Below are 21,784 nucleotides of genomic sequence, written 5' to 3' on the forward strand. Positions count from 1 at the left end.
ACTGAGCGTGAAGATGGACCTACACGTACTTTACAAAGGTCAGAAGAAATGATGAACCAATCCTTCAAAGCTAGCGSGAGGATTTCTGTTGTCTTTAGAGGACACTGCAGCAGCTCTCGGCTGTCTGGTCATATTGGTAAATGTTCATGGTGATGCTGCACATTTCCCAAGCGAACAAAACCAAGTGGGTGCGTATGTGTACATGGAACATCAATCCTGTATGTTGGCAATTCCTCATCAATCGGGAATGCTGTGATTCCCAAACAGGCTGATCGCACACATTTCGAGTCAATGAAAGCCCTTTTTTCTTTATYTTTAGAGAGGCAGGCTTTTGCAGCGAGCCTCCTGTAAACAAACTGTCAGCATTGCAAATTATATCTTCCCACAACTGTGTCTGAAGTCAAAGAGGAAAAATCTTGAAGATAGAATTCAGGAATACTGATAGCCTTATAAGGATTAAAAAAGCTCAGTGGGAAGAGAATTGAATAAAGAATGTTTCATTTTTTTGTTACCAATTCAAAACGTACTTAGGCTGACAAATTCTGAAAGTTGTTTATCACCCTGGAGGAAATTTGCTGAGACTATGGCAGCAGAGTAGTTGCAGAGATGAGCACTGCACAAAACCTGCCCTTAAATTAGCACCAGATCTCAGCAGAGGTGTCTGCTGCTGTTTTAGAGTCTAGAAAACGCCTTGCCATTTCAGCTCAAGAGGAGATGTACTTTGGCTGGATGCGAAGCATACTGCGCAGTTTGTCAGAGCAAGAACTGTAAGCCAAGAGAGTCTGGGGCTTCTAGTACGGTACTGAACCGTTACCGTTATCACAGTACTGAAAGGGTACTRTAAATGCAAATGGCAATATAATTCAGTTTTTGATTCACAGTTTATGCTAGGACCCCTTTGCACCTTTCTAGCACTGTGATGGAAAATCAAAGTGAAGATAAATAGGAAAAGGCTGATGCTATTTTACTRCTTCATGCTGTGCAAGCAATGAAAAAATGTGCTCAGTGCAAATGGGAATCATGCCAGCTGTCTTTAATCAGGGATAATGAGTGTCTAAATTTTCTGTAAAGTTTCTTGTAATTTCCTTTATTTAAACACAAGAAAACTTTAAGGAATTTACCAAATTTGCTGGAGGACATTTCTAATCTATGAAATTGAATAATCTATTAGTTGATCTAAGGGATTAAGTAAAATTAACTCTAACCTGCAGAAAATAATGCATTATTACTCCTTCCAGTTCATGTTGAACTGACTCGGGCACTATATTAAATTGTCTGTTGGCCATTATTTTTTCACTGGGGAAATGGAACAGAAAWCTTGGAAAAAGATTTTCCCATTTGTAAAAACGAACAAGAAAAGGAATAATCCATAATGATTGGGTTTACCCTTGCTTTATATAGCACTTGCCATGTTAAAAATAAGTTAATTTCAAAATGAAAATACTTTCTGAGCAAAAYGCCAAAAATGTTTTCCTGCCTGAAATGACTTGCAGGTTAAACACAAATTTGCAAAAGCCTTGGGTTTCCCAGAAATGGCRTTCTTTGATACAACTGTCGCAACTTGTCAAAAAAAATCAATCCAGTATTAGTCTGAGTTTGCATTGATTTAAGTGTCATGGGCCACATGTGCCCATTCGCTCATTTTAAATCCTTTTATGTAGTGTCCAGTTTCAGTACAATCGTATTAGACTTGATATCCACAGATCTGCTCTCAAATCAGCCAACTAGAAGCATTTTGAAAAGTATGTGCGCGTGCACGTGTGTGTGTGTGTGTGTGTGTGTGCATGTGCGAGTACGTGTACGTGCACATGCACTTCTGGAGGTTTTCCTTGAGGCTTTGGATTGCCATTTCATCCAATTTTACATAACCCATTTAGTTTTAATGGAAGCTTTGATCATTTAGGGAAGAAAACAGCTTTCATTAATCAAATTTAGAATGTAGAGGATGGCTTAACAATGAAGCACGAGCTTATGTTCGTACACATGCTTTAGTCCCAGAGTGCTAATTTTCTCCGTTTTTTTTTTTTTTTTTTTGCCAACTCAAGCACACAGTGTTCTGATAGAGAAACTGAAATTTATAAGGCATAAAGAAGCAGATAAAGAATCAGGAGATTTTTATGTTACTCACTCTTACTTCAGAAATTTTCAAAAGTCATCAATTATAGAAACGATCAATATCAGGAGCTGTAGCACCACAGAGAAAGATTTCTTTTTTAAGATGAATGAAAATGGCCATTCAAGGATCTTGTTAGCAACATTCAGCTTAATACGATCAGGGGACTATGATGCAATTTGGCAGACATTGCAAAATATGTTAAATAAAAAATATGTTACTTTAATAAAAATTAAAGTAATAACAATAATAAGGTTTAAAATAATTCATGTTTAAATCAGAAATTTTTAGTATTTTCTAACTCATGCTAGTCTGAAACTCATATTGGACACTAGCAGCAGAGTCAAATATCAAGCATCTTACCACAGCAAGTTAGAAAGAAAAGACCATCAGAAAGGCTTGGTGTCRGTCTCTTTTCTGCTGATGGACCACAGAGAAATCTATGTTTCACTCCAGTAAAATCAATTGATTTTAATACTGAATTCAATGGAATCTTGGGCTTTTCCCAATGTTAATATATGAAGAACTTTTAATATTTGCCTTTGCATATATTCAGTGAAGAAATAATGAYAGTAGCTATCCACCTGATATTGATACTTTAGTTAGCTGACTTTCTGTGTGAAAAAATTACATACAAATGAAAAAAAAAAAACAACTTCAGGAGCTTGAAAAATCAGGAAATGAAAATTTGGACTGATTTTTTATACTTAACTAGGCCCACATATTCCTAAATATATAGGCATTCTCYAGCATTTTCAAAGTTATCTTTGGACATCCTTGTATGGCTTGAGGCTAGAGTTTTTATCTGTAATTCTAGATTTCTTTTGCCTATGTRTATACAAGCCCAAACACTAACATTGTTTTCATAGCAGAATATAACTATACTCTATATTGCATATAGTYAGACATAGTCAGGTCCGAATGTAAGAATATAAGCCTCTTTTTTCTTTTTTTTCCCCCTGGTATTATGTGTCAGTAGGATGTGACACAGTATAATTTTTGTGAAGTTACTTTTTTATGTTTCATCTCAAGAGCGTCGCTACTCCTATATTCTTCCAAAGAAGAATGACTGGAGTTTCCAATGGTTTGGCTTTATTATAGTTTGACAGTGGGTGGAAGACACTATTGCATGTGCTCTTTTTCTTTACAGTAGTCTTTCWGAACTCCTGAAAGTGTTTTCTTTGGATCCTAATGCTAATTCAGAAGAAGCCAGGCAACCAACCAACAGCTCCTTCAGTTGCTCTGTGCAAGCAAGTGCTGCTGGTTGCAGTTGCGCTACTACGATYAATACAGTAAGTTCAGAATAACAAATGGGACAGAAAACAAGTGCCAGTTTTCATCGGCTCTGAACATGATAGTTTAGTGGAAAGTTTTTTTAGTTTTTGTTCTTAAGATACTTTAAGTAGTTTGTAAAGCTGGCAGATAGCTGATATCACCCTAGGGCAGGTGGCAGGATCAGTCCTTCCAAAGAGCATAAGTGGTAGTTCCTTTTCAAGGTGAGTGTGGCTCCTCTCTGCCCGTATTCAGGATGTTGATTTCACTACTCATTCACTTGTGAAGCAGAGGGAAAACAGCTGCAATGGGAGCAGCAGCATAACCATTTCAGTTTATGTAAGCAGTTCACTTTTGAAAAGAGTCTATTATCCACRCTTTTTGAAGTTTACTCACTCCAATGCTACTTTGCAATATGAACCAGGCTGGATGACTTTCAAATCAGAAGATGAGATCTAGGAAGGCTCCAACTGTGCTCACACCACTTGGACCCATTGGGCCAGTCTAGGCTACAGTAAAGCCACCTGTAACGATGAAAATGGAAAAGCTAGGTCCTCAAGAACAACTTTTTTTTTCTATAGACTAACTCCTCTTGTTGTCCACTACATCCTAATGCAGATAGATACAGTATCTCAGTCTTGTATAATAAAAATCGATATACACCAGTGTTTGCTGGAAACTAGTGACTCTGAGTAGCTTTGCACGATGGTATCTTCTATCCACAACCTTCCTCCAGAGCTTGACCCCACTGTATCCATCATCTGAGCATAGACGTTTCCCTCCTTGGCCAGCTTCTCGTGACTCACAGAGTGAAGGCTATGAGTTCCTTCCTGCATGACAGCAGAGTGACCAGCTGCCACACCTCTTTGCTGATGGATTAAAGTGTTTTCAGGTCTGAAGTTGCATTCCTTTCAGCTGCTACTGATATACACAATTTTTACTAGGCAAGAATAAAGGGATTTAAGGGAAGAAAGAATAAAAGTGAATTGTCAAAGGAAATCCTGCTATTGGTTTCCACTATTTCCTTCTATTGTTGAATGTCGCAGATGCTGAAGTAAATTTCTACTGAGATGAGAATTCCACATTAACTATTGTCATCCACATTTGGTCATGGCCAGCAGTTAAATTATTCTTCCTTCTTATTTGAACAGCTGAAGCGTACAGTGGTATTTCAGACATTCTTTTGAGTAAGCATGTCTAACACTTCCCACAAGTTACTGTCCTCTGAAATGGGCTAGAAGAATTAGTGTTGAATCTTCATAAACTTTTTTTGGCAGCTGCAAGAGAATTGCATAGAAGAGGAGGACTGCCAAAACAATAAATATATAGGTATCGTATTCTGAATTTTTTCTTCCCTAGTTTTTTAGAATAATTTATATGGTGCATAATAGAATTCTTCCATGATAATGTTGATTTTGTCCCTAATGAGTTGTCTAGGAATTTTCTGAGAGTCCTTTCCAAGCCTGAAATATTCTGAAAAAAAATATACCCTGAAGGCACAAATTCTGAAAATAGGGCAATCRTTGTTTTTAATTGTAGTCTTTAAAAGAGGATTTAAAATCTCATTGTGAATCTGTACTAACAGTGCTATGACTGTAGAGGAATCAGCAGTTCTTCTCCATTGATCAGACATGACATTATCCTTGCAGGCTTGATTGTATTTTCTCTGCATGAACATGAATACACTTTGCTGAATGAATRTGGGCCCTGAATGCTCACTCTGATCTGCAGTTCTTGCAAAATAACACTAAAATGATCCTTAGAGTAAAATGACCAAAAGAACAAACCCAGCTAGTAGGCCTAGGAGTTAGTTCTTGTTCATACACTGCAGATGCAATGAGTGGAAGAATAGAAAGACAAACAGCAACTCATCCAGTGAAGTCATGTAACAGACAGTGTCTTTAGTTGTTTGTTACTTAAAGGACGGAAAGAATCTAAAGATTATCTGCAAGTGGCCCATAGAGATTTCCTTCAGAGGACAGTCCCCTAGCTGTGGCAAGCTGTCAGTTCCTTGCTTCCCASCACTCCCTCCCTTACTGGAATAGGCAGCGTGGGGACGTGTAGGATCCCAGTTGTGACGGAACATAATGTGAGCAGGTATAGGCTCCACCTGTGCCARCCTTAGCCCTGTGGCTGAAACCACACAGATATTGGCAACGCTAGAAGAGCTGGTTTCAGAAGTGTCCAGTCCTCACTTCTTCCCTAACAGCTTGTATCCCCCATGCTAGTATTTGCCATATCCTCAGGTTGCGATTCTGTGACAAATTAAGCAAATCTAATTCAGCAGAGCCATGGTCTCATCTTAACACTTTGCTCTAGCTCCTGCACTGCCTTCCTTGTAGTAGCCCTGGCACTGAGAGGGAGACAGAGGTTAGGAAACCCTAGAGAAAAAAAACTAAGCCCTTTGAACCAGCCCAAGTCACTGAGAATCATCAGTGCTAGGATAAGGAGTGGAGAGTTCAAGAGAAAGGGAGTGATGACCAYGGCAAAGCTAGTTTAGATTGGTTTAAGCTGTTGGGAAACTTCATCCCTATTGCATAAGAATAACAGTGTGTGGGACCACCCAGTAAACTGAATTACTGAAATGGCCTATGTTAAGGAAAAAAAAAAAGGAAAAAAGAAATAAAACCTACCCACCTTCCCATAAAGAGTTGCATTGCTATGCCTGAAGGGGYAAGCAAACTGCAGTGGAGTATTTGTTCCTGTGGAGGCACTATGGCTCTCGGTTCCTGCCTCTCCTCCAGCTCAGCACAACGGCGTGAAGCTGGTCTCTGTATGGGGGATTTGTCTGCCTCAAATGCATTAACTAAAAAAATGATGCTTCGGTTTTCAAGGCTGCTGGAGGACAGGTAAAAGATGATTTTTAACCCAGGATTGCTTGGCAGTTGTCCCAYGCATTTTTCCAGGCTGTTTTTTTGAGATATCAATGATCTTGGCTGGTAAGGAGGGTGTCTGTAAATGCCACTTAGAAACCTCCCCATCAGAGATTCCTCTTTGTGCCCAGTACTGAAACTTAAAATTGTCAGCTTGGAAAGGACAAATCAGGACTCAACTCTCAGGATCACTTGGGCCCAAGATCACCACCTTCCTCTATAGGAGATAAACATCTGTGCTTCTAAAAGTAATAATTTGTCCTAATATAACAGTTTGTTGTGCACATCAAAGCAGGCCAATAAGCTAATCTTCATTTTAATTATAAAGAGCGCACAGAAAGAGAAGGCAAATATCCACATGTGGATCCAAATTACTATAATCAAACCAAGATGGGAAGTCGTAAGAGTCTCAGAAAGTTCTGTATTTCTGCTGCCAACTGAGTAGGAAATACAATGATTAGATCCTCTCTCATTTCCTCCRGAGCTGATCAGTGAACAGAACATGCAAATTCAAAGAAAGTAAGGTAGCAGACCTTTTCTAAACTGAAAGCAGTAGATCCTGCTTTAGAGCTGCTTAATTAGAATATCCAATTTAAATAAATGTTATTGAAAATATGTGAAGATATTCTGCACCTCAGTTCAGTCAGTGGAAACCTGTTGTGCCTTTCAGTAAAGCAAATTAACTCTCCTAAATGTGTTTGCCAGAAATATTGAAATATAAATCATCCTAACAGAGTGATTTGAACAAATTAAAAACAGTCTGTTAGAGTGACAGCATGCTCACTTGAGATACAATAATGGGGTCTTTGATGTCTTTCTAATTAAACCAGCTTCCCCAAATGATTTTCCATTTTTCATTTTAATATCTTCAATTAGTTTTTTATTTCTCATGGAAATGAAAAAAACATTCATTTTTATTTTTAGATAAAGCATCACCTACTTTGAAACATTTTTATGTAATACATTTATAATTTTCACACAATTTTAGGTACCAGATCATGAGGATTATTTATTTAAATAAAGATAGGCAGACCTTTCTTCCTCGTAAAGCATACAGAAAATTATATACCTTCATATACCTTAAAGCAGTGTTGCCTTTTTTTCTTATAACAGTATAATTGTAAGTGTTCTACTCCCATTGATGTTGACGGCAGCATCATATAAGTATGAACATCAAAATCCAAATGATTTCATGCCTTGCACCTTYTTATTTAGTGGAGGAAAAAAGGTGTTCAGAACAGATCATTCAAGATGGGACATTAGTAGCATCTTTAAAAGAAGGACCACTGTCTAAAGTAAAAAGAAGAGCAGCGTCACTGGTTCACATGCTCCGTGAGGATGTTTTCAGAACTCTAAAAAAAATGRGTTTCATCACAGGGCACATCTATGTCCCATATCACTTCCCTCATCTGCTCAGATGACTTCAARAAACCAACAAAATGCGAAAGTCAGCCTTGTGGTACGGTGAACTGATGCCTTCCACTGAGATTTATGACTAAATCTGGAAAAAAAAGGAGTCTTTCTCTGTCCTAAATGAAGCAACAGCCACTCATACATACAGGCTTATAAAGGGCTGTGGGTGCTGGCTCCAGAATGTTACTTTCTGGASTGGGGGAAAGAAACACTTAGTGGAGGTGAGGAAGAATGTGCAAATTTTGTTTTGCAATACATTCTTCCGTTTCTTGTCAAACTCTCCTCATTCCTGTTCTATTCATAGGCTAGTTTTCAGAAAACCAAACCGTAATAGTTAGYGTCTGAGGAATCCATAGGCAAAATAGACTTCAAAGGCTCCCTTGGGCCAACCTCAGAATGTATAATTTATTACACTAATTTGAATTAATGAATTTTGACACCAAAATTTAAAGTTGCTACAGTTTAAGTGACTTAAATAACAGACCCGTTTTTTCAGAGATTCTGAACTTCTCATGTTCCCAGTGAATTCTACAAGAAAACTGAGCACTGAAGAAGTAAAGATTTCCCCATATCTGACCCCAAGAAGTATCTGGGGGGAAAAAAAAAGAAAAGAAAAAAAAATCTAGATCAACTCACATTCTGTGCTTTAATCTTTTAAAAAATTGGGAACTCAAAATGTCATATTCAATGAGTCCCTCACCAAATCAGCTAAATTACCAAAGCTTCAGGACAGGACCTATTGGGTAGCTTCTCAAATCAAAGAATATAACCTAACCTGTATCAGAGGTTGCTTTCATCTCGTTCATTACACAGAGACAATAAATAGGATGAAAAAGAAATTCATCTGGAGAATCATGTTATAGAAAGAGAATCCCAGCCCACAAGCTGTTGAGAATCATTGGTTTACTTTTTCTTCCTTTATTATTGCAATACTAAACAGGATCTTGATCTTCTTTGTGTTTGATGCATATTTTCTGTGGGAGACTACGGAGCTTTGACATCTCAAGAGCTAAAGCAGAGATGCCAGTTACTACAGTATTCATTAAACGCATATACTTTCTGAGAATGAGAAATATCCTCCTCTTGTTTGACATAAAATTGTCATTCTTAATCTTCATTCCTAATCTTCGTATTATTATAATAATGAACTATGAAGAGTATGAAGAGTATGTTATTTATAGTTTCTGCTGCCCTAAAACATAAAGGAGAATTGAAAAAATTGCTCTGATGAAAATTTATCTTAAGACACACTAAAATATACTTCCTTGCTTTTTATAGAGTCATATTTTGCTTTTAATTCGTACTTGTTGGCTGTCCTTGAGATTTATTCTGGACACTTTCTGTTAGTAAGTATGTCCACAATGGCTCAAAGTATTGCTTGAAACAGATAAGAGATTCTTCTAGATCAAATAGCAGATTTTCAAAGGAAGAGAATTAATTGATTAAAGAAATCAAGACAGGGTGGCAGCAATAAAGTTCACTATGCTGAGTCAAAGCTGTATGAGCTTTTCCAAATTCAATTTGTAAAGGGCTTGTGAGCAGCCAGAGACTGTGATCTTTGAAATGCAACAGGATAGGTGGTTGCCTGAACCCAAATTCCTTCAATTAATTATGAAAACACAAGTTAAGATGCTGTTCTCTAATTTGCCAGAATTGTCAGTAAAGTTAGCCTTTATTTCCATCACCCAAAATGGGCTGCTGATATTCTTTCTTCATCGACTCTCATTGATTTGACTGAACTGAAATCTTAAGTAAAAATGAGGAGTGCTCCCAATAAAAGGAAATCTGTAGTCGGATACTGGGAGACTATGCTGTATATCAGTGTATACTGGCATGTGGCTGTGTACAAGCGTATACGCCTGTATGTGCTATGAAATGGGGATGTGTACAGATACAGTCTTCAAATGCTGCATGTTTTATGATGCTTAAATATTTATGTAAAGTGAGGGGGATCATGTTTTACACCTGCAGAGTTACCAAGTATTATAATCCATTAGGGCAGTGTGCTTTTTGTGGCACTTTTGGCCCAGAGGCTTCTGTTTGTTTCCCGTTCCAGCCCAGATTGATGCTGACTTGAAATTAAGGGGTCAAAATCTGACCCTTAAAGACTAGCAGATAGATCTTCAAGACTGAACTGTTCAGTTTCTTATTGAACATGAGCTGCAGTGGTATTTTCTAAAATGTATAGTAAATCAACTACACATCATACCTGAGTTTTGCTCTCTGAAGTATGACATACATTTTGCTCCAAAGAAGGAGCAAAGTGGTTGATGATGCAGAGATGTTTGAAGATTAGCTGCCGAAGTCTATTTTTGTTTTCAGTTAAACCACTAAAAATATTTTTTTCCTAGCTTTTTTCTTTGTTTTAGAGTGGGTGCCCAGAAGGTACAATAACTTAAAAAAAAAAAAAAAAAAAAATCTCCTTCCTTAGAGTTGTGAAGACTGCCAGGACTTTAAGATGCATGTAACATAGTTCCTGCAACACCACTGAGCTCCAAGGCTTTGTGTATCCTATTGCTCCTAATGTTGATACTGGTAGCAGAAGTGTGTGAACAGTTTCTGATGAATGATTTTTACTARAAAAATACTAGCAGGTTAATATAATGAACTACAGCAGGTTAATATTAAGAAAGATCTACTAGCCAGAGACCATGTTAAACAACACTAAACATTCCCTGAGTTATTTCTACCATCAGACAAATCGCTAGCTAATATTGTTAATTCACTATGGGAAAGATCCAGGCAGTAATATAATCAAACTATTAAAAAATTTCTGCCATTCAAAAACTAGGTATATGACTTTTATTTCCAGTCTCATAAAAAGAATGCCTCACAAATTTAGGGAAAAAAAAGCTGTATTAAGCTATTATGGTAAGAAGCTTGATCTTTAACTAAAAAAGGCAATTACTTCGACATATGAATCCTGAATATAATATGATTAATTATTCTATTTCTTCAGTATAGGATTTTTCACCTTTTGTCTGATTATTTTCTACCGTTTTACACATGGCCTGATTCTGTATCCATACTTTCAGGGAGTGGTGGCTAGCCATGTAAATAGCTAGGATTAACTGCATGCCTAAATACTGAAGTGGAACTACTTGCACAAAGAAATGCCACTCAGTGGGAATAAAACAGAATTGGGTGTAGAATTATTTGTTTATTACTCATCAGGCAGAATTACTTGACCACCCAAATGAAGTCCCTAAGGCAGTATCTGAAAGCTAGCAGTAAAAAGTAGATTATGCTCTTAAGAATGATTTTCATAGTGGATTTTTTTTTCTYAGGGTTTATTCTGGGCAGTTTTCTCAGTTTATGAACGATAGGGTTAAGAAGAGAGCATTTGAACTTAATTAGTGATGTAAGAATACTTATAATTACAGTATGAAGAGAAGCTAAAATATCTTGGTGCATACAAGTGTCTATATTTATTACCACAATAATTAAACCACATATAAAAGGACTTCTCAAACCAAATTCTTTAAGCCAGTGACAAATTTGGCTAGCTATCTTAAACTACAAGAACCTCACTGGCGCCATCCGACTTCCTCTGAAGTCAATGGAAATTTTGCCTGTGACTTCAGTGGAAGTAAACAATGAGATAGTTTGGAAAACAACATGAAAAAGTCACCATTAATGAGTCATGGAGTTTGGAAGCAAACTTCAAGGGAGTCTCCGCATCGTTCAGTTTCCATGTGAGCATATAAAGCAGAAATTCTTTAATTCTTTCTTGTCTAGGAGAATAATGAGATACAAGGCATGATTTTCTGACATAGTATGTTGTGATATTTAAAGTATTGAGCAAATGACCATGTTGTTGTACCCAGAGCTCTGATTCTGCTTTACATGCTTTTTGAGTCTGATATATCCCATCTATTGTCAGAAATCTGTGTATTCAAAGTTGAGAATGGTGYAGAGGTCTGGTACTGGTAATTTATGATTGTCCAAATTCTCTCAATCTTGCATTAAAAGAGCTAGAAATTAATTTCACAGTTTTTATACTGTAAATGCTTTCTTAAGAGGTTTTTTGGGGGTAATTAGTACAAATAAAAATTACGGTTCATAAAATTTTGACAGTATTCCTTGAAATAAACAGTACAGTTCATTACAATAAAATCCTTCTGAGTTGGAGGTCCTTTCTTTTCAAGGTATAACAAGAAAACCTTTTTGCCACACAAGATCCTTTGTTGCTTAAAGAGTGAAAAATGATCACATCAGGACAGAAGACAGGAGGAAACATGAGTGGCATGGAGTTAAACCCCCTCCAAAAGTACTATGGGAAAGGCCACTTCTATAACTGCACAATTGTGCAAATAGGGGTTTCATCCACTCGTCTGCCATGGTTTCCTGGAATACAATGGCAGTTCAGTGTGAACGTATTGTGCATATATCTGAGTTCTGCATGCTGGCTGTCAGGAGTCTTTCTTCAGACAGAGCTTTATTGTTTATTAAAATGTTTCATAAGTCCTTGTTGTGGAGCAACAAACCTCTCTTCCCCACCAAAGCCAGATCCCGTTTAGAGTACAGTTTGGAATGCATGTCCTTATTAATTTAAAGTACAGAATAGCCTCTCTGTGGTCTGCGCTAAAAATCTATCTGAATGCAATGTCTTTCCCATAAGTTTAAATGGACTGTGTTGTTTTGTGTCAAAATGAAGGCATATACTGACCCTGACCTTCTGTTCTGGCCAAGCCGTGTTCAGTCTACAAATGGAGGAAGAAGTGGAAAGAAAAATTATTTAGTCCAATTTTCAGTTTCGTTACTCAGAACTTTATTAATTTTTGCTTAGCTGTAACACTTCTCTAAAAGACACTGAGGCAGAGAAATAATCCTCARGCTATGTATGTACCATAAGCATGATCATTACATGGCTCCTGCATTGAGGCTGTGAAGTGGGCAACATGAAGATACTGTGCTCCCTCCTGTTCAGCTGGGATTTCATTCCTTTGCATCACCAGAAATGCTGAGAGGAGCTATAGTATAATAGATAGATAACCCCTACCTTTTCTAAGTTCTAATCTCTGAAATGCAAATTTGAAACATCCGGTTTCAAGTAGAGATTTATTTAGCCCTAAGTTTTCTATAATTATTTAACAATGGTTCTTTAGATTATTTGCAATATAATGYAGCAGGGCTACAGGTACTGCTGCATTATGTCCACATTCTTTTTTTTCAGGTAATAATGTTCAAGCACTGTTTTGATTGCTGAAAATCCATATTAATGTCTCTACTTTTAATAGTTAGATGTATTAACTCAGGAATATTAGACTTAGAAGTCTGCTGCCATTGGCAAATGAAGGTTATTCATGAATAAAATTGTTTCACAGGAATTAGAATACAGGGGCTAAGATATTGTCCTTTACTGACTGTTGCTAAACAAAACCATAAATCTGTGTTAGATAACCGCCCACTGATTCCCTTACTTCTTACAAAGAGACATATATTTACCACTCCAGTCTTTCATTTAAATAAGTCCCTTCCTGGTGATGAAATGGGATGTATATTCCAGAAGGGTAAATGGCATCATAATTTCAAATATTATATACATGTTCACCGTATTTAAAATATTTTAATTTTTCTGAAAAAAATATTTTGATTCTTGCTTTCACTGTTTTCCAAGTTCTTCTGATCCAATGAAACTCTGTGAGTAGTTGGAACTAGATCATATTATTTTGTCATTTTGGGGGGAATGGATAAAGGCCTTTACTCAAGAAAAAACTTTAATTTTTTGCAACGGGTGAGATGTGGAAAAGAAGACAAATAAAATCCCTTAGTGGCCTATACCATATGTTTAGACTGAAGATTTAAACAAACAGATATAGCACAGCAGGATAAAGAACAGAAAATGTAACAATAAAGTGCATCTTAGATAAATATACAAAACAAATGGTTCTGCTCGTTCTTCTAAAAAAGAATATTTTGAACGTAAATATAAACCAGRGTTTTTCATCTAAAAAAACCTCAAACCCCAGTGCAAGCACATTCCAAAATAACCCCTGGGGTGAACATACCAACATAAACAACGATGGCTCACAAAAAGCATTTTTGGACCATCAATGAACTTTCCATTTTTCTTCAAACTGACAGTTCAGGAGACCTTCCAAGTGCGTGGGTACATGCAACATATCAGTTAAAATAAGAATAGTGTTATGTATCCTATCAAAATGAGAATGTAATAACCTAAGCTCTCTATATTCACTGATGGGGCTGTATGGAAAATGTGCATCGTTGAAAACTTGCCACATCTCAGCACAGCTCACTCACAGCAGAGCTTAGTGACCTTCCAGCGCAACAAATGCATGAGGGACTGCTCATTAGTGTGGGAAAGCAATGACCTGGGCTCCCTGTTGAATTGCCACAAGGCAAAAGGAAAGATTACCTACAGTGTTTTTTGTTTCCCACATCTCAAAAATGGGATCGCTGTCTGCTGTTTGTATTTGTACTGAAGACTATTTTTTCGTGATTTAGACTCACAGTTTTCACCAAAGCCCTTGCAGGTTTATACCTTGCAGGATTATACCTTGCAGAAGGCTGTTCATCTCATCTGTTTTACTTAGAAGGCTTAACCATCTTCTGAGAGTTAAACACTTGCTGCTTTGCTGAACTGAGATTGGTTGTGTTATCTTTTTTTTTTTTTTTTTTTGTAATCCTTCTTTTAGTACTATTTCCAGACAAGGATGAATGTACAGGGGGATGGGTAAGAATCTGGGTAAACTGGATCTGGGAAGAACACAGTCCTGGTGTCCATGACAGAAGGAATCTTTGGGTTTATTAACTTTGTTCTTGCAAACAAATAAGTTTCTTGCCCACTTAATACCCTTCTTGCCCAAYTAACCATAGCCAGATAAGGGGTTTTGCCGTTGTTTTGGGATCTAGTTCTGGAACTACTGCTACTGTCCTAGAGATCCTTTTCTCTTTTCATCCCTGTTTTCCTTCTGGCTTCTGTGTGGCCAGGGAAAAGAGAGAGCGAGGGATGGAAAAGAGACCTGTAGTATCCTGAAAACATTTAATAAATAACTGCAGCTTTGTTTTCTGCTTTCTGTCCACGCAAACACCCACGACATAAAAAACCCTTACCACACAGCACCACAGGAATTTCCAGCTTCTGTACAGAGCATGTAAATCAACATAGGGACCAAATTGTGTTTCTTTGCTTAAAGGAAAATTAAGGCTACTTAAATGGACTGTTTCACAATCGTTTAACATCCTCCCCCACAAATTGTTTACAAAACTTTTTTCTTMTTATTATTATTATTTGATGGCCAAAGTAAGCTTTTTCTGGACTGCATCTGCACAAATGTGGTTTAAAACTTCTATGAACATTTTCATGAAGGTTCTCTGTATTTGGAAGTCATATAAAAATGCAGTAAGAAATTAATATTTACTGATGAATTGATTAAATGTAACACATTCAGTGAAATGTCAGCCTAAAGGTGACTTTACAACTTGGATGTACCTTTGATGCATGTAAAGAAATAGTGATGCATGTGTCCGAAACGCACAGACATGAAGTCTTCATGCTGCCTTTTCTCTTTCTCGCTTATTGTTTTATCCTGATGACTGGCACAACTGAAGGATTCGTTACTCTGCCCTGCCAGGTAGCAGCCGTTCCCCCTCCACCCTTGGTGGCCATGCCTGTTCAAACAGAGCTCCCTGTGCTCCACTGTAATAAATGAAGATAGTTTCAAAGAAGAGGGCCTCGAGGATGGGCTGGCCTGTAGTCTTTGACTGCTAAGTCTTTTTGGCTTATTTACTCACCACATTTTTCTTCCACCTACACATCTATCAGAAGGCTGAGTAATGCACATGTATGTCAGTAACATYGCTTAGGTAAACAGTCTTATTAAGTTCAGTATGGCAAGGCTCATATAGACACATTTTCAGACTGAGGCTCCTGTTACGTGAATTCCCTTTTCACTATCTGTCTGTACAGCTCATGCTAGAATGAATCTTCTGTGTCATTTAGGGCATATCAGAAGACAGTAAAGAGCATGGGCATCTCCTGGTCCATCATAATAAAGCAAAAGGAACAAGGCATTGCTTTACCAGCTCAGAGACACTTGAAATCTCTTATTTGGTGGTGGGGGGGGGGGGGATAAAAATGGCTAAATATGCATCACTCAAGGCTGTATATGCCTAACGAATGTGTTATTGCTTAGTGTAGCCACCAAAAAGCATGACTGTGTTTGACTCTGACATGCTGAGTAGTTTCTTCAAAYTCTGGAACATCTCTGTAAAATGACAAGGATAAAAATGTTACTAAGTCTCAGGATGACACAGTATCAAGTTACAACTGTTGAATTTTACTTCCTTTGAAGTCTCTAGGAGAGCATCTTGTGATTCAGGTAATCACAAGATTACTTGATTACAAGATTTCAAGATTAATCCWCAAGATTTGCTGTCTCCCCTAAAACATGAACCTTCACTTTGGYGATGCTGTTTGGTACACGTAACATTTAATCTATCTCAGCAACAGTGTCTGCACATCTCAGTTTGATATTGAGGTTGCTACAGTMGTGTCTGCTCTATAGAATTGTGAGAAGAGAATTAAAGAACATTACAAATATCTACTAAAGGCTATTAAACTTTATTCTGTGCCTTCTTTTCTGAGTAGCATCAGATCATAAATTGCCTAGAAGGTCAGTTCTCCCACTGCAAGAAAAATCACCGATACAGAGCATGGATGTTTCAGGCTCAGTTGTTTTATGCATGCACAGGCTAGTACTTAGAGGTGGTGAAACCAGGCAGAGAGAATCCTTTTTCTCAAGAATGTTGTTCTACATTCCAGGCCTTGGCTCACAGGGAGCCTTTCTGCCTCAAGAGTTAAATTCCCATTAGAGACATGAAAGCAGAAAGCAAACTCCCCTACATGCAATGGCTTTCCTAACAGTCTGGCATCTCAAGCTACAAGCAGTGCAGCATTTCTTCAAGGATTGGAATTCTGCTCCACACCATAAGAAGAAAAATTGTGAAATTGTATTATGTGTAATACCATTAAGGGATTCTAGCAGTAAGAGAACACTATTCAGATCTCTTTTTCTTTACATTTTTACGTCTTATGCTTAATAAATTGAATTATTTTAAATCAAACAATACCTGCACTTATAGGGGTTATGGGACAAGTGCATAGTTCTTTGAATGAGATGAAATTCATCTTTGACATCTCTGAGAACACATCTGCTGATGTCCAGTAAGGTGGCTGATTAGGATAAGCAAAAGAACAAAACCTAGGAGAAAGACGCTTATCTTTAGACATTCTGTGCAAGAATGGAAAGTTCTTTGCTGCCTTCCCTCCACAAAGCCAGGGCAGTCCTGGTTCCCCTCCTCTGAGGACAAAGGCCTGTGCCTTGGGATCTGAGAGCTTTGAATAGGCTTTGGCCACACCAGCAGATAACGCTGGAGAGCCATAGAGCAAGYGGCCCTGGGCTACAGTGGGCGAGCAGGCTCTCAGGGCTCTTCCAAGGAGCCCAGAGGAGTGAACTGCTGCTCTGGGCACAGTGCAATACATATGTGACCACACCTTGTAAGCCAAAGTAGATACCATCCTGCCTACTCACCCTGGGCACCAAATCCACAAAGTTTTATTYTAAGGAATCTTGTTACCGAAGATGCATTGTCACTATTTGCAAGATTCAGGATTTTTTAACTAAGAATATGCAAGGTAACAGAGGTTTTTCCCTAACTAAAAAGAATCAATGAATTTTTCATACTACCTGTCAGCTTAATTTTGCTCTCTTCACCACACAAATACATTTATAAAAGAGCTTGTCCATTTACTTTCTTTAGAATTATTCTCAGCTATTAGTGACAGCRAACCCAAATTATTTTTGCTTAATGAAATTATAGGTTGCTGCCTGGGGCATTAATATACAAATGGCTTAAATGTTCTAAAGTGAACTGCCATATCAGCTGCTGAGAGATCTTACTATATATATTTAGAAAAAAATCTCTTTTAAAAGAATGCATGCAGTAATGGAGGAATATTTTTGTAATGTCTGCTATGTTTTTTTTCTTGGAGTCAGTCTTTATAGAATCTTGCTCTGAGATACTGTCTAGAAAAGCAGATTTGTAGTGCTTAGCTTATTTGTAATGATAAATACATAGCGGGTTTATATTTTTGTAATGATAATTTTGGACTAAATGTACTATCTGCACTGGCTTCCATCTCAGTGACTGAAATAGCAAACATGGGTTCACAATTCATTTCCTTTTCTGTGATKAATGCAATAGAGACAGGTAGTAGAAGCAGAAGGTGTTGCATCTCACCATGCCATGTACTGGGTCTAACTCTGCAGCCAGAAAAACTGTGTTCATATGAAAAAACATATAAGAAGCAGTTGAAATTTCCAACAGTATCTGCAACAAATTGAAAAAAAATCTCCTGAAACAGCACTGGTAACTTCTGTTTGTGGTTCARCTAATTCCTGGATTACATTTTGCTTTGTGCTCTTGCGTAGACACCCAAAAGAAAGGACGTCACGTTGGGAACTAGAACATGTTTGGTACAGCAGGCAGGTGAAGAGAGGAAGATCATGTATTAGCTTTAGTACAACCTAATCRTGGTGGTTGTATACAGCTCTTCCCCCATTACAGCTTCACGGTTTATGTTTTCTGTGCTACACATGCTRTGTAGCTCTTTGTATCCCTTTGCTTTTCAAGACACCTGCGTGCCTGAATTCATTAAAGACATCTAGAAAAKCACAATTTCCTATTGGGGGGCTACAGCTGTAACTGCTGGCTGAGACTTCAAAATTTGTAATGGTGCGTCATATACTTCCATCCTCTCCCTGTCTCTCCAATATCCAGCTCTTCTCACAAAGCCTGTCCTTATTTATGTTCATATTCTTTAACACGCATCAATTAAGTGCTACGTCTACTGTTGTTTTTTTTTTTTTGAGCAAATAAAAATTTTCAGCACAGCAGAGAAATGAAAAATGCAGACTCACTTCAAGGAAGACAGACTTTTTGCTTTTTTAACTATTCATATCTGCAGGGGGCCTACTACATTTCATGACCTATTTCTTAATTTTTATTGTCTGGCATTAGAAAGATCTGTTCGTAGAGCAAGTGTTTAATTGTCTCTAAAGCTGCGCTAGAATTAGATCACAGGACACTGAGAATCCTAGTATTCAACAGAAAACTTGCAATTACCTAACAGAAGACACATCTTTACCAACAAAAAAATTACATGCGAATAAATATCTATTTGCCACTTATCTTCTCCTTAGTTCTGGATGAAAAATTGTTCCTGAGAAAGTCATTAAGCAGGAGAAAATCAGTAAGTATATAGATTTAGTAAGTTATAAGGACAGATTTAGAAATGAATGGAAACAAAACACATGAACAAAAATTTTGGCTGAATGAAAAGATTCAGTCTAAATTTAGCCATTTATTCAGAAGCATCCTGCTTTTGTATACATGACTAAGACTGTACACACACAGGCTCCCTGAATGCAATGTTTATTTGAAGATGCCAAGATGTCCATCAGACAAATATCTAACCCAATATTTCCAAAGTGGATGCAAAACTAACTGCTGCTGTCAGGAACAGCCAGCCAGTGGGCCAACATGTGTTTAAGTCAGTGAGACATTCAGACTTGAGAGGAACTGATGTGCAGTCCATCCTTCTCGGACTGCAAAGACTGTGAACATCGTCAAAATTTGAACATGGAGTCAAGGCACTCTATGAAATCACAGTCACGTTTAATGATTCCAAGTACAAAACCAAGAGACCTTTCCTGAGTGGTGACAACACAAGGCAATGAAGGAGATGGTTGGGACACAGAGAGCTGAGATATGCTGTTGCTTTGCAGAATTGTGCTTCAAGTTATTTAAAGTGTAAAAGTAGGCCTTTTTTTTTTCCAAGAGGTTGAAAACCCAGAAGTCCAACTACTAGGAATAGTCAAGAGCACTTGAGATCCATAAACTACAACAAACTTTCATATCGTGTTTTGCGCAGAACCTTAAAAATACCTCATAGAACCCTAAAAATACATCATATGCTCATAGAAATACTTATAGAATTAATCTTCACATGCCAAAGGAGTAAGAGACTGAGGATGTGTATTTTTCCTCTATTTCTGTCATTGAATCTTTCTGTAAACACAATCAATTAAATCTTCATGTTTCAGTTTCCCATGTGGAAATATATACCAAATTTTACCAAAATTTTTATACCAAATTTTGCAAGGCAAAAAGATTCTGGGATTGGAAGTGCTGAAATATATGTCAAAGAACATTATGTTGACAGCCTACTGGCAGAAGTGGTATCTGAGAAAGTGTAAGAATAGCAGAGATGCTCGAACCTGGGAATTCATTTGCTTATGCTTGTGAAAAATTTCTCCTTGCCAGTTTTAGAGTTCTAAATGTGTGGTGACATTTAACAAAACACAAACTACCTTTCTGATCTCTTTCTGTGATTCCTTCTCAGTATCTCAACATTTTGAAGTTATTTTTGATCCTGATGTCAAATGGGTACAAACTTTCTGCTAAATTCTGTAATAATTCCAGCCTAAAACAGAGCAATTTAAATATAGTTCTTGTCTGATATTTTTTACTTTATGTCCATGGCCCAAACTTCTGAACTGTTCTTTGTCTATAGCAGAGTCCTCTGTTTTAGGGGGCAGCTCCAAAATCTCTTAAGGGAATGGCATTGAATAGAAGTCACTGGAAAATGAAAAGGTGATAGATTTACTTAGCTGTTTGATATTGCACAGCCTGGCTGCTAAAAACTCTGTCACTGGTGGCAGTGCAGGAGAAGGAACTTCAGTCATGTTTGTAGTTGGAATATCATGGTTTTTCAGCTGCAAAAAGAACCTTGAAAAACAGCTCTTGAATTTGGATCTCACAGATAAACTTTCCAGAATCTCATCCTCAAAATCTAAAATTTTCTTGTTGATGAGCTCCTAAAAAAGCTTTTTACAATATCTGATCCTCCAATGAATTCACTAGTGGTCTCTACAATTACCCATGATGTCATAGAAGTGTGGTTTTTTTCATCTTCATGATACTGTTTTTTATTTCATGTTTGCTCCTTTGAGCCTTCGTAGATCACTCAAAAAAACAAAAAAAAAGTGCAAGAACATAATGTGAACATTTAACATTGCTTCTCTGTCATTTTTAGAATTTTTTATTGAAAGCATATTTTTAATTTTATGCTCAGATTTTTATTCAACAATGCAGATCATTTTCTTAATAATCATTATTATAATAATAATACTTTGTACCTTTTTATGCATTTCTTTCTCTTTTGCAATTTTGCATGTTTTCAAACATTCAGTAGCTCTGAAAGAAAGGGGGCGGAAAAAGTMGAAAACACTGATATATACATTTTTATATACTATATTGCATTTGGAAGTGATTTATACAGCAAGTTGAAGTAGACGCATTCCTTTCTCTCACAACTAATCATTTTTTAGACTTCAACTTTTCCCTGCACCTTTGATGAACTTCTGGCTATTCCACTTTTGCTCCTGTTTTGAAAACTACATCTTTAATGAACCTATTCCTATTCATGAACACCTGACCAGGTGTTCTGGGTCTTTCTGATCTYCTGCTGACATATTAATCAAAGCAAGGGGAACCAGGTCTCTTCTCCATCCTCTTCAGACAATTCCACCCCTTCAGAGATCATATCCTTTCCTAGTTGATGTTCTGTTACTCTGACCATACCTAACATTCACCTTTCCCCATTCCTTCTATATGCAATTTTCCTTTGGCTGCAGTGTGCCATCACAGTTTTCTGCTACATGCCATGCACTCACTTTCCCCCGGTTGCAAAGCCATGTTTACTGAACTTTGTGAGATATATTTAATTACTAAAGAGCTATGTAGTCCAGCAGYAAATGTAATATGCATTCCAGAAGACCTACAGACAAGCTTCACTTGGCACTCACAGCAATGAGGTAAGAGAATAAAATGAGTTTGCGGTCACATAACTGGACCACCAGCTAAGAGCTGTGAGAAAGCTAGATCCATTTTAGTAAGGAAAAATGTTAAAAGCTTACAAAAGAGCCATCATTCCAGTCTTCTGTGAACTGCAAGCTGCAATTTTGTAAACTATAAAAATGACTTTTCTTAGCTTTACTCTTGAAAGTTAATATCACTGTGTGAA

Source organism: Rhea americana, unplaced genomic scaffold, assembly GCF_003343005.1.
Source record: "Rhea americana isolate MKP2758 unplaced genomic scaffold, rheAme1 scaffold_112, whole genome shotgun sequence".
NCBI lineage: Eukaryota > Metazoa > Chordata > Aves > Rheiformes > Rheidae > Rhea > Rhea americana.